The 12,882-nt window shown below is 32.0% G+C and overlaps 2 long non-coding RNA genes across 2 annotated transcripts; one reads left to right on the top strand and one right to left on the bottom strand.

Annotated features, from left to right (window-relative positions):
* The first annotated feature begins 258 nt into the window (after window positions 1-258).
* LOC145798889 (uncharacterized) lies at window positions 259-1,424 on the top strand. The gene is made up of 3 exons (XR_014340715.1): window positions 259-347; window positions 1,044-1,170; window positions 1,288-1,424. It is a non-coding gene; the product is annotated as an uncharacterized LOC145798889 (long non-coding RNA).
* A 7,424-nt stretch (window positions 1,425-8,848) lies between these two features.
* On the bottom strand, window positions 8,849-9,754 carry LOC145798888 (uncharacterized). The gene is made up of 2 exons (XR_014340714.1): window positions 9,265-9,754; window positions 8,849-9,118 (listed from the first exon to the last, which is right to left on the bottom strand). It is a non-coding gene; the product is annotated as an uncharacterized LOC145798888 (long non-coding RNA).
* Window positions 9,755-12,882: the final 3,128 nt, after the last annotated feature.

The raw sequence follows: 12,882 nt of genomic DNA on the forward strand, positions 1-12,882 counted from the left end.
TTTGGTTCCAGTTGGCTTGCATTGCTTGATTGAATTTTGAATGTCATTAAATTTTGCAGCAATCTCTATTCATGGTTTCATGCCACTACTATTCATGGAGATAGGACACAGCAGGTGAGTTGGTCACTAGTCACATTATTTCCACGACCATTAGTGGCAAAAATGGAGAACCCAAACAGGTAATACTACCTTCTTGAATACCTTTTTCACTTGCTCTGAATCTGAACAAGTTGAGGCTTGAAGAGTAATGAGATTTGTTGTTGAGGCTTGAAGAAAGTCCCTCATCAACAGTTTGGGGTGGGAAAATAACTAGAATCAATTTTGGTTTGGCTACTTGTCAGGAAATTGTAAGCATAATCTCTTTTTTGGCATTATTTGTTCAGGAAAATAACTGGAATCAAGTTTGATTATCACTAGGGATTTTGAAACTTTTTTTTTTTTTTTGCTTCTTTTCTTTTCTTTTCTTATCTTTTCAGTTTGAATAAAGAATTCCTATCTTATCCTGTTTTTGAAACTCATGTTGTTAGGGTGGGGCTTGGTAATGCCCTGTTTTCTGTCTATCCATGTTTTTGTTCTTTTGTCTTTGTTTTTGCATAAAACAAAATAAAAAACAATATTTGGTACATCATACATGTGTTTTTAAAAATATAAAATGAGATTAAGAAAACATGTTCAGTGAGTGGAGGGAGGAGGTAGTTGTCCGAGGGATGACGCAGGGGATAGGGAATGAAAAATTGTTTTGAAAATATATTTTTTCTTCAGATTTTGAAATCGAAAATTGTTGTCTTTTTTTGGGAAACTAAAACAGTTCTCAGATATGTTTTTTCATTTATAGTTTTAAAAATTCTTAAAAAAAAAAACTGGGCCCTAGAAGATTTGAGTCCTAATATTGTTCCAGACTTATTTTAGATCTTGTGATGGATGTAAACCTCCTTCCGAACAAATTGTCCTACAATTGGCATTTGATTAAGTGCAACTTTGGATCTTGTGACCATTCTGGTTGAATAAGTTGGTATGATTCCTTTTATTTATTTTTTGGTTAGTGCACATCATCCAATAGTGATTTCCCTATAAGCCATGCTAGTCAGCTTTCAAATCCGTTCCTTGGTTTGCCGCTTGAATCTGGAAAATGTGAATCATGTGGTGCTGCGGAACCCGGGACATGCGAAGGTATTTTTCATGTTTTAATCCTTTTTATTTTCTGATTACACTGAGAAGTTTGAATGGTCATGACCGCTGGACACATTGAAGTATTGCTAAAGTTTTGTTCATTTTTTAACCTTTTAGGTCACTTTGGGTATATAGAATTACCAATTCCAGTATATCATCCTTCCCATGTGAGCGAACTAAAGCGGTTGTTGAGCCTGGTTTGCTTTAAGTGCTTGAAGTTGAGAAGTGGGAAGGTAATGGATATGTTTATAGAAGGCTCCATGTAAAATCTATTTGTCATAAGTAATTAAATCCTTTTGCTTTCTTGATTGAGAGGGTTGTCACTACTACAAAAACATATAAAGATCACACTTTTTTAGTGTGATGTATGTCATTTAATCACACTTTTTAAGTTTTATTGAAGTGTGATATTTGGGAGTGTGATTAAAAATGGACATTTTTAATCACACCTTTTAAGTGTGATTAAAAGCATTTAGATCACACCTTTTAAGTGTGATTAAAAATATTTAGATCACACCTTTTAAGTGTGATTAAAAATATTTAGATCACACCTTTTAAGTGTGATCTTTAGAAGTGTGATTAAAAATGGTCATTTTTAATCACACTTTTTAAGTGCGATTAATAACATTTATGATCACACCTTTTAAGTGTGATCTTTGAAAGTGTGATTAAAAAGGGTCATTTTTAATCACACTTTTTAAGTGTGATTAATAACATTTAGATCACACATTTTAAGTGTGATTAATAACTAATAAAATCTGTAATAAAAAAAAGGTTCGGCATATTTGAAAAATAATCAATATTATTTTTATATGCACATTTAAAGAATGTAATACACACTATATACTATATTTTGAATCATAACATATTGAATAGAATAACGTCATATATTTCATAAATGAAAATTAAATATTCAAAAGTATATACAAAGGAATTAAATAAAAAAAAAATTTAACTGTGCTTACATATATTAAAAAATGAAAAAACTTAAAAAACTAAATTCTTTAATTCTTGGATCATATTTTGCAGCTCTCCAAAAAATTTCTGACCTGAAAAATAAAAACACAAATTAATCCAGAAACTGCTGATGCATATGAATAAACTAAAAAGTTAATTCAGCAAACCAAAATAGGAACATTAATCATTTCTGCTTGATCTTAATCCTTTTGGAAGTAACTTCCCTGTTAACAATTAGATGCCATAGCAGCTCAGTGTCAATGACATTGTAATTAGGAGGTCACTAATGAACACAGTATTTAAAAATGATAAATCTCAATACAGCTTGTGTACGATCTTTTTGTGAAGGTATATTATTATTATGTTGAACCATAATTCTAGGTACCCATAAATAAATAAAAACTCAAGAATTTACTCCATTTTTTTTTTTAGGGGGGGGAAGAGGGAGGAGAATACATACATTGCAGTTACTATCACCAGCAGCAGCAGGTTTTGGAGAAGCAGAGGCTACATTTATGAAAAGAATTCATCAGAGCTTCTAAATACACTCGCTTATTTTCTCTCTACACTCACTATATGCATTGTATATCTTGTATGTTACGAAGAAAAAATTGTGAATATAGATGTAGAGATGAACATGGCGGGTGTGTGGTGGGTTTAGAAACTCCCAATTGCATCATTAGAACGAGAATTATGTGTACCTTAATATTTTCCATATACATCTATACAAAAATATATAATCATTCCAAAAATACAAAAAGTGCCAATCTGTCATGTACAATTTAGCTTTGTGCACGAGTTCATCCATCTATACGAAAGAAAAAGAGAAATAATGTCAGGTAAAATTGAACAAATAATAAAAAATGTCCATGAAAAGTTAGCCTTCTCGCACAACACCCTAATCTACAACAGAGAGAGATGTCAATGGAGAACCCTTTTCCATTACACTAAAACAGAAAGATATCCATTAAATGATGAATACTATAGCATAATAATAACAACAGTTTCATAACATGGATAAGGCAAAGTACAATATATAGATATCCTGGGTAAGAGTCAAATCTAGGGCATCATTAAGAGCCATGATAATATCTCCTCCAATTCTATCCTACAAAAGTTATAGACAAAAACAAACAGATGAGATGCTGATGATCCAATTCTATTCCACAAAAGTTATAGACAAAAAACACAAACAGATGAGATGTTGAAGAGTGAAGCTGAACAGATATAAAATAACAATGAACCCTTAAAATTCTCACACAGTGCTTATGATAATCAGAGGTCATTTTCCCATTTCCTTGTCAAAGTTTTGATACTTGAGAAGCTACAAGATGTATGTTTCGCAACTAGATCTGGTCAAAAATGATTTTAACAGAGAGAGATTATGACATTTTAACTGTTGTGCATGTTCATGTCTGTATCCAAGTGAATATGCCTATTTTGATGCCTATGTTTATTGGCAGTGTCAACAAAACTATTCATGTCATATACACATTCTACCAGTTGAATAGAATTTGCTTACATGGCACAACTTTAGTGGTTCTTTTGAAGCCAGAAAGTGCATGTCATACTCCATGTCACTGCAGAAGACGCATATAAAACAAGAAGTTTTACTGTGTTACATGTATTAAGATGTATTGATCCACGAGCAAATTAATGTAATAGTCTAAAAACTTGATTTTAACAGAAAGCTCTATGAGAGAATTATCCGACTAAGCCACATTAAAGTTACTCTAAAAACCCAATCTCCAAGTACTGCCAAAACAATGATTGTTGAACCTAAATTCAGAGGACATATGTCCCCAGTTTCTTAATAAGCCACAAGCTATCTGTTAATAAGCTACTAACAAAACCAACTTATTTAGAAAAAGAAAACAAACCACCATAAAAAAAAAAATTTTAAAAAACAAGATTATTCATCTTAAAGGATGGCATGGAGCCACTTTGAGTGAGTGCATGTCATACTCCATGTCACTGCAGATGGCGTACATAGACATAACTAGAAGTTTTACTTATGTACCAAGATGAGAACTTGAGAAAATTATGTAATAGTCTAACGAACTAGAGTTTAACAGAAAGTTCTATGAAAGTTCTATGAGAAGGAGAGTTATACCAAACTGTAACTACAATGGATTTGCTTTTAAAAAAAACTCTCTTAGTACTGCACAAAACAATCACTGTTGAACCCAAATTCAGAGGTTATGTGCTCCCATTCCACTCTCCTGAAAATTCCCTTATTATTATTATTATTTATTATTTTTCAGATAGGGAGTATACAAGCTATCTTAATAAATCTTTTATTTTAATAAAATCAAGATCTCGGTTGCATTATTTTTTATTGATTTTATTTATAATTTTTATGTTTGTAATGTTTATTTTATAATCATCATTATTATTGATTAATTTGTTATTAATGATTTTTTAATAATTTATATTAATACATTTATTTATTTTATTACAAAAACAGTATCTTTTATTTATTTATTTATTATTGATCAATTTGTTATTAATGCTTTGATTTAAATAGAATATATTCTCTTACTTGAGACCATAGTTATATGTTAATTAAAAGATAATGGTACACACTATTTTACACATGCATAGTCATGTGTGAGTATAAAACAGTGTTCCAAAATCTAGACACCTTAACAACTATTATCTAAACTGACTCATCATTTCAACATTTTGATTGAAAAAAAGTATCAACAAATTTTGATTAAAAAAAAAGTAACAGCAACATTAGCTTTATATCAACAGAAAACATTGCAAAGCTTCTTAACGCATGGAAAGGTGTTTGAGAACGAAGCATTTGGATTTTAAAATGGAACAAGGCCGGCAGAATGGTACCGCACACACAAGTTCCAAGCTATCGATTAGTTAGTGTGTCCCCTACGTAAGACCGACAACACCACACCAATCAACGGTTTGGATCCCGACACAGATTATAAAGGCAAGCAATATGACAGAAACCAACCAAATAACCGAATTAGTTTTTCTGTTCCTAGAACAACTGCTAATAAATAGGATCAAAATAATAGCTGAGAACAACTATAGGTCAAAAGAATACCAATCAAATCCTTGATAACTGAACAAACTTTAAAAATGATAGAAAAGTCTAAACAAACTGAAAATAAAAATAATAATCCTAATACCAATTCCCAGATCTTCAAACTCTCTCCATACCAAATCCCAACCCTAAAAAGTATTTCAGCAACCAATTTGCCACCCCCCACAAAAATGAAACAGATCCTAGAAATTTTAGAAGAAAACCCCACAATCGCAGCTCATGAACCCTAAAAATAAATAACACTAGGCCTCTACAAATGCATATGCATATATTAAAGAAGAAATGTATATACCATGCCAAATTGGGCTCGCTTCATTCGTTCAAGGACAATGAGCCGAGCTGATCACCAACATTGGGTCCCGATGATGCTAAATGGAGGACATCCAAAGCCTCGGAAACTTTCTTCTTCAGAGCATCTGGAGCCTCGATAAGATGGAGAACCTCGGTTTGGTCCATCTCCAGCAACATGCCTGTCACTTTTCCAGCATGGTCAGGCTCAACCCTCTCCACTAGAGGAAATAGTTGTTCCCCTAACATCTGTCATTTTGACAACAAGGCCATTGCAAACATTCAGAATCAAGAACCAACATTTCAAAGTAGTTTTCAGATTTTATGCCATGGAAGCTGAAATGAAGAGACAAGATTAAAAAACTCACCATGCGCTGATTCTCTGGCGTAGCCGAAGACAGAACAGAAGCAAGTGTTGACATAGGCACTGGCCCAGGACGATGAACATCCAATGGAGTCGTTGACATTCCCGAAACATCAAAAGGTAATGGCATCATTGGAGCCATGAGACCTTGAGGAACAATAGATGGGTCCATACCATTTCGTGTGCTGGCCACATATCTTAAGCCTTGGTTGGTGTTTCGATGCATTAACTAATTTAAAATGACAACAAAAATACATACAACACCGTTAGAGAGATCATGAAATTCAAAAGCAGAACACAATAGTCTTAACAGACATGGGACAAAGACATTCATAAATCAGTCACTGGGAATTCTTGCTAAAGTTTTTTTATATCAGCCTTCCAACAAGGCTGGAATTTTTAAAAATTAGAAAGTGTATGTCATGTTCGATCTAATTCCAAGGCCAAAGACCCTTGATTATATAAATGCATAAAGCATAAGGAGGAAGAAATGAAAAACAACGCTTGGAGACAACATAGAGAACAATAATGTACATGCTGATGCTGGTGCTGCATCTGTAGAGGATTCCCACCTCTCCTTGCTCCAACATGCTGTCCGGTTTGTCCTTTTTGCCTATTCAAGTTGCCAAATATCTCCCTATTCCACTCCTTTACCTTCTCCTTGATTAATTTCAACTTCCTCAAAACAACTATAAATAAATATTATAAAATGGGTCCATTCACATGGTTTTCTTTGTTGCAAACTTGCAATACTAACAATTCAAGCTCAAAGCTGCATATGTTTCCAATTTTGAGTGATCATCTACATCTAAAAATTTCTACTCCATCCAGTATGTCACATGAAGATGTAAGGGCAATAATCTCATTTACACTGCTGTATACGTATTATACACAAAATTATGCAACAATAATAAGCCTCAAATGGTTTCGAATCTACTAACATGTGCATAAACAAGATGTGGTTCAATGTGCAGCTGGAACATTGGAAACACTGTCGTCATAATGTCATTTTGGGACATAAAGCACCCAACTCTACTTTTGTCCCCTTGAACTCGAGAAATAAGATGTGAATGAACACCTCCAACCTGTTTTCAAACAACCGGTTATCTCATAACAAGTATTTCTACTTATCCAAAAGAAATTGATACAGACAACGAGAAACAAGAAGGTTAATCAACAAAAAAATAAAATATAAAGCCTCAGAAATGAAGTGGCATTCATCCTTACAACAGCAATCCACAAGTCTAGTGATTTTCTGATATCAGGGTGCAAAGCATAAACCCCTTCAAAAATGACCTAGTCAAAATAAACAGAGAATATTTTCAGGAATCAAATCATCAGATACTTGAACATATATCAGATACTGTCTAATGATAAAACTGTGAATACAAGAAGGAGTGACAAGGTAGGACTTGGTGAGGCCAGGCAACATCGGAAGATCTGCTGCTGCTCCAACGCTGCTCCTCCTCCTCCGACGCTGCTCCTCCTCCTCCTCCGACGCTGCTCCTCTGCCGCTCGCCGTCGATCAAGAGAGAGAGAGAGGGGGGGGAAGAAGAGATTAGGGATTTTTTCGGTTCGAGATTGGGGATTTTTTTTTGGGGGAGGGGGGGAAGCGGGAATGGGAAAAAAACATCCAGAAGTGTGCACAGGATTACACACCCAGACCCATTAAAGAATCTCCTAACTTTCTCATTAAACATTGGTGACATTTCTATCTAAATAGAACAGAAGTACCAAAACCTTTGCGACAAGACATTAGTGAGTTGAGTTTCCTCAAATTACCAGTACCAGAACCTGGTAACAGTAAGTAACGCAATAAAATTGTATCATTTTATTTTTTGTGATTTTTTTGAGAATATATTATCTGATGAATTTGTAGTTTTTCTTATTTCTTTAATCATATATTCAATCATGCCCTTTTTAACAAACAATTTGAAGTTTGGACTATGCATAAAAACATGAGATGGAGGTAAATAGCAATTACAAAATTAGCATGAGACAGGAACTGCAACAGTAAAGGTGATATCAAGAATGTGTTTTACCACTCATTTATGTTTATTGGCCTTTGATCCTAAGAAAGAGTCTCCATAAAGTTTTTATATTCATGATTCTAACATTTTATACATAAAACATATATACACACTCTTCTTTGTACACTTAATTTCACATAAGTTCTATTTGAGAAGTTTTTGTTTAAACAAGCTTTTTTATTAATACAATCAAAGTAAAGAAACAAGCTAAATTTGTAATTTTACATGCTATAACCCAAAATTATAATACACTGGAAATAAGCACAATGTTTGAGTGAAGTTCATTTAATGTGTTTACATTGCAGGTTTCAATTTTACCCTTACATGGATTAGCATTATCTCTGGCCAACTAGTACTAATTTTAGAGAGACTTTGAGGGAAATTTAGTAAAACTATCCATTGACTTCTGAAAATGGAGAATAATTTAGGGACATCCAAGATGGAGCTATGAAATATATATCACATGGGAGTAAAATTGTGTTACATTAAAAGTAAGTTGTCTGTATGAATGTATTGATATCTACTTGTAGCCAATGTCATTGTCATTTTAGCATACATTCTAGTAAGATCCAACCACTCAACATTTTATCAAATAACATGTATATAGTTTTCTTCTCTACGGGACAATAGAAACAAAGTAGAGATATATAGAGATACCTAAGCAAACATAGATACACAAACATAACCAGCCAAAGACAACAAAGAGAAACAAAGACAAGCAATCATCATACACATAACACAAATCATCTTCATATGAAGTCACGATTTTAGGTATATGTTAATATTTAGATACATACAAACATGTGCAAACATCACAGAGAGATGAGGAAGAGAATCACCTGATACGAATTTTCTATCCAACAAAAACCTAGCAAAAATCTTGAACAAAAAGAATGGTCAAAGTAAAATAGGAGCCATTAGAAGCAAAAATCAAAATTACCTGAAAAATTGTCAATGGCAACAAAATCATAATTTTTCGATCAAAACCCCCAATTAAAAACCCTAAATTTTCAATTTAAAACTTAACTTCTCAAAACTCCCCCCCCCCCCCCCCAAAATCACTAGACATATACATGAAATAGAACAAATGGTGATAGAAAAATCTGAACAAAATTTCACAAGAAACAGAAAAATCTACCGTCGTTCAATCAACACCTCTTGACATGGTGGTTTCGAAACCCTAGCTTTGTAGAGAGAGAGAGAGAAGCAGCAGCAGTAGTTTACCATAAAAAGAAAGAAAATCTGCAATAGAGAGATGAAAGCGAAATCGATGAGATGAGATGATCAAAATCGAAATAGAAATCGAAAGCAAAACAAAAGAAATAATGAGTGATCACTTCAATAGAAATCAACAAAGATAAGAGGAAGGAGAGGAGGAAGCAATGTACCAGGTAACCCTTCTTCGATGAGACGAACCCTTCTCCTGATTTACCCCGGCAATATTTGCTTCCATCACATTCAATCTCTCTCTGATTTCTTCCATCTATTTGGAAGGGAAACCAGAATGTTCCACCGTCTTAATCGCAGACGCACACAGTGCTTCACACGCACAGTTCTCAAGCCCTAGATTGCCCAAACAATTCTGAGTAAAAACCCCCAAATTTTCATCGTCAATCGTAACAATAGCTACAGACATCAGGAAATCAATGACCAATTGAAACCCTAGAAGACAACGTTTTCTAGAGAGCTTCTCTCTCTAACCCATCTTTTCTAGAGAGCTTTTCTAGTTAAATGGAAGCCCATTCTATTCTCCCTTTTGATGAAACTTTCTGGGTTTATTTTCTTTAGAAGCCAAAGCCTTGTATTTTGGTTTTTTTTTTTTTTTTGGGTGGGCTGAAGAGCTAGGGCTTGTGATTTTATTTTATTTTAAATTTTTTGGTATTCTATTCTGATTAGAGGAATGTAAAATAGTTATTTTAGAAAAAAAAATTCAAATATATATATATATATATTTTTGGTGATTGGCGCCCCAAATTTCATATTGGAATTTTTTTTTTTTTTTAAATCATACAAATCATAAATTTATTTTCGTCATTAGTTTTCGTCTCCAAAGACACTTTTTGTTGTAGTCATTATTTTCTTGTAATGGATCGATAAATCGAGAGGGAACTCAGTAAATAGAGAAGACAGAAGTGAGAGAGTGAGCAACGCAAACACAGTGAGAGAGAGAGAAAAAAAAGAGAAAGAGATAGAGAGTAAGAGACAAAAAAGAGACATAGAGAGAAGAGAGATAGACCAGAGAGGTAGAGAGAGATAGAGAAAAGAGATATGAGCGAGAGAGACATAAAGAGAAGAGAGATGAACGAGAGAGACAGAGAGAAAGATAGAGAGAAGAGAGATGAGCGAGAGAGATAAAGAGAAGAGAGATGAGCGAAAGAGACAGAGAGAGAAAAGAGATGAGAGAAGAGATAGATGAGTAAGAGACACAGAGAGAGAGACAGATAGACAAACAGACAGAGAGAGAAGAGTGATGAGTGAGAGAGAGAAAGAGAAAGAGAAAAGAGAAAGGAAGATGAAAAAATGAATGAAAAGATATAGACACAGAGAGAGAAAAAGAGCGAAAAGAAATAAACGAGAGAGAGACAGAGAGAGATGAGCGAGAGAAATAAAGAGAAGAGAGATAGAGAGAGAAGAGAGATAAAAAAAGAAAGATGGACGAGAGAGAAAGAGACAGACAGACAGACAGAGAAAAGTGATGAGTGAGAGAGAGAAAGAGAAGAGAGACAGAGACATAGAGAGAAAGAAAGAGACAAACAAAAGAAGAGTGATGAGTGAAAGAGAGAGATAAGAGAGATAGAGACAGACAGACAGAGAAGAGTTATGAGTGAGAGAGAGAAAGAGAAGAGAGACAAAGACATAGAGATAGAAAGATGAAAAAATGGTGTGAAAAGAGAAATGTTCAAAAGAGTAAGACAACGTCGTTTTTATTTTATTTTATTTTTTTTTTGTAACAGAAAAATACCGTTGCATTTATTTAAACCATTTTATGACTATATATATGAAGCCGTCTCAAAGCCACAATATATATATATATATATTATATTTTTTTTTTTGCAATGGTACGCAATATTACAATCCCAAAAAACTTTTTTTTTTTTTTTTTTTTGCAACTGCAGCTGGTATCGTCGCAAATACTCTTTTTTTTTTTTTTTGCGAGTCATCTCTAGTAGTGAGTCGTCTCTATCGTTCATGGGTAGAATAGAGGCGCGGATTTGGAAATTGTATATTTTATATAAAAATCAAATTGAAATATTTTATACAATCACACCTATTTAGGGAGTGTGATTAAATATATATATATAATTACACTTATTTAAAAAATGTGATTAAAAAGTAGTAATGTATATATAATCACACTTTAATTAAAATGTGTGATTAAAAAAAAAAATATATATATATATATATATAATCACACTTATTTAAAAAGTGTGATTAAAAAGTAGTAATGTATATATAATCACACTTTAATTAAAATGTGTGATTAAAATATATATATATATATATATAATCACACTTATTTAAAAAGTGTGATTAAAAAGTAGTAGTGTATATATAATCACACTTTAATTAAAATGTGTGATTAAAAAATATATAAATAATCACACTTTAATTAGAATGTGTGGTTAAAAAATATATATATAATCACACTTATTTAAAAAAGTGTGATTAAAAAGTAGTAGTGTATATATAATCACACTTTAATTAGAAGGTGTGATTAAAAAATATATAAATAATCACACTTTAATTAGAAGGTGTGATTAAAAAATATATATATAATCACACTTGTTTAAAAAGTGTGATTAAAAAGTAGTAGTGTATATATAATCACACTTTAATTAGAAGGTGTGATTAAAAAATATATAAATAATCACACTTTAATTAGAAGGTGTGATTAAAAAATATATATATAATCACACTTGTTTAAAAAGTGTGATTAAAAAGTAGTAGTGTATATATAATCACACTTTAATTAGAAGGTGTGATTAAAAAATATATAAATAATCACACTTTAATTAGAAGGTGTGATTAAAAAATATATATATAATCACACTTGTTTAAAAAGTGTGATTAAAAAGTAGTAGTGTATATATAATCACACTTTAATTAGAAGGTGTGATTAAAAAATATATAAATAATCACACTTTAATTAGAAGGTGTGATTAAAAAATATATATATAATCACACTTGTTTAAAAAGTGTGATTAAAAAGTAGTAGTGTATATATAATCACACTTTAATTAGAATGTGTGATTAAAAAATATATAAATAATCACACTTTAATTAGAAGGTGTGATTAAAAAATATATATATAATCACACTTGTTTAAAAAGTGTGATTAAAAAGTAGTAGTGTATATATAATCACACTTTAATTAGAAGGTGTGATTAAAAATATATACATATAATCACACTTAATTGAAAAGTGACATAAAAAATAAATATTATCACACTCAATCAAATTAAGTGTGATTAAAATATCAATCTAATTTTTTTTATCACACTTCTAATAAAAGTGAGATCTTTTTTTTTGTTAAAGTGTGATCTTTAACTATTTTTGTAGTAGTGTGTAGATTATTGTGTTGTGTTATGGTAAGAATTTGAAGCTCTCGGTGATTATAGATCATTCTGCCATAATATATCCTATATTTGATTATTTAATAAAGGAAGTTGGTAGACATTTGAGTGTGGTCACATATGTGGTGGCCCTTTTCTAAAAGTGTTGTGTGAATATCATTATTTTTCTATTGTTTCTCTGAGACATTTAATTTTATAAATTGTTTCTCTCTCCTTATTTTAACTAAAATGTAGAGTTAATTTGTGGAACTGATATCTCAACATAGAAGTGTTAGATGTAAGAATATCTATGTCATTAACAGGGAAAGCTTTTAAGCCTTCTTAACATTTTATAGGCACCAAACTAATGAATTTTTTTTTTTTTTTTTTTTTGCAGATGATTTTGGACATACAAATGTGGATGTATAATTTTTTGACAATTACGGGAGGGCA

This window comes from Camellia sinensis, chromosome 1 (assembly GCF_055761805.1).
Source record: "Camellia sinensis isolate YWXY chromosome 1, ASM5576180v1, whole genome shotgun sequence".
Lineage (NCBI taxonomy): Eukaryota > Viridiplantae > Streptophyta > Magnoliopsida > Ericales > Theaceae > Camellia > Camellia sinensis.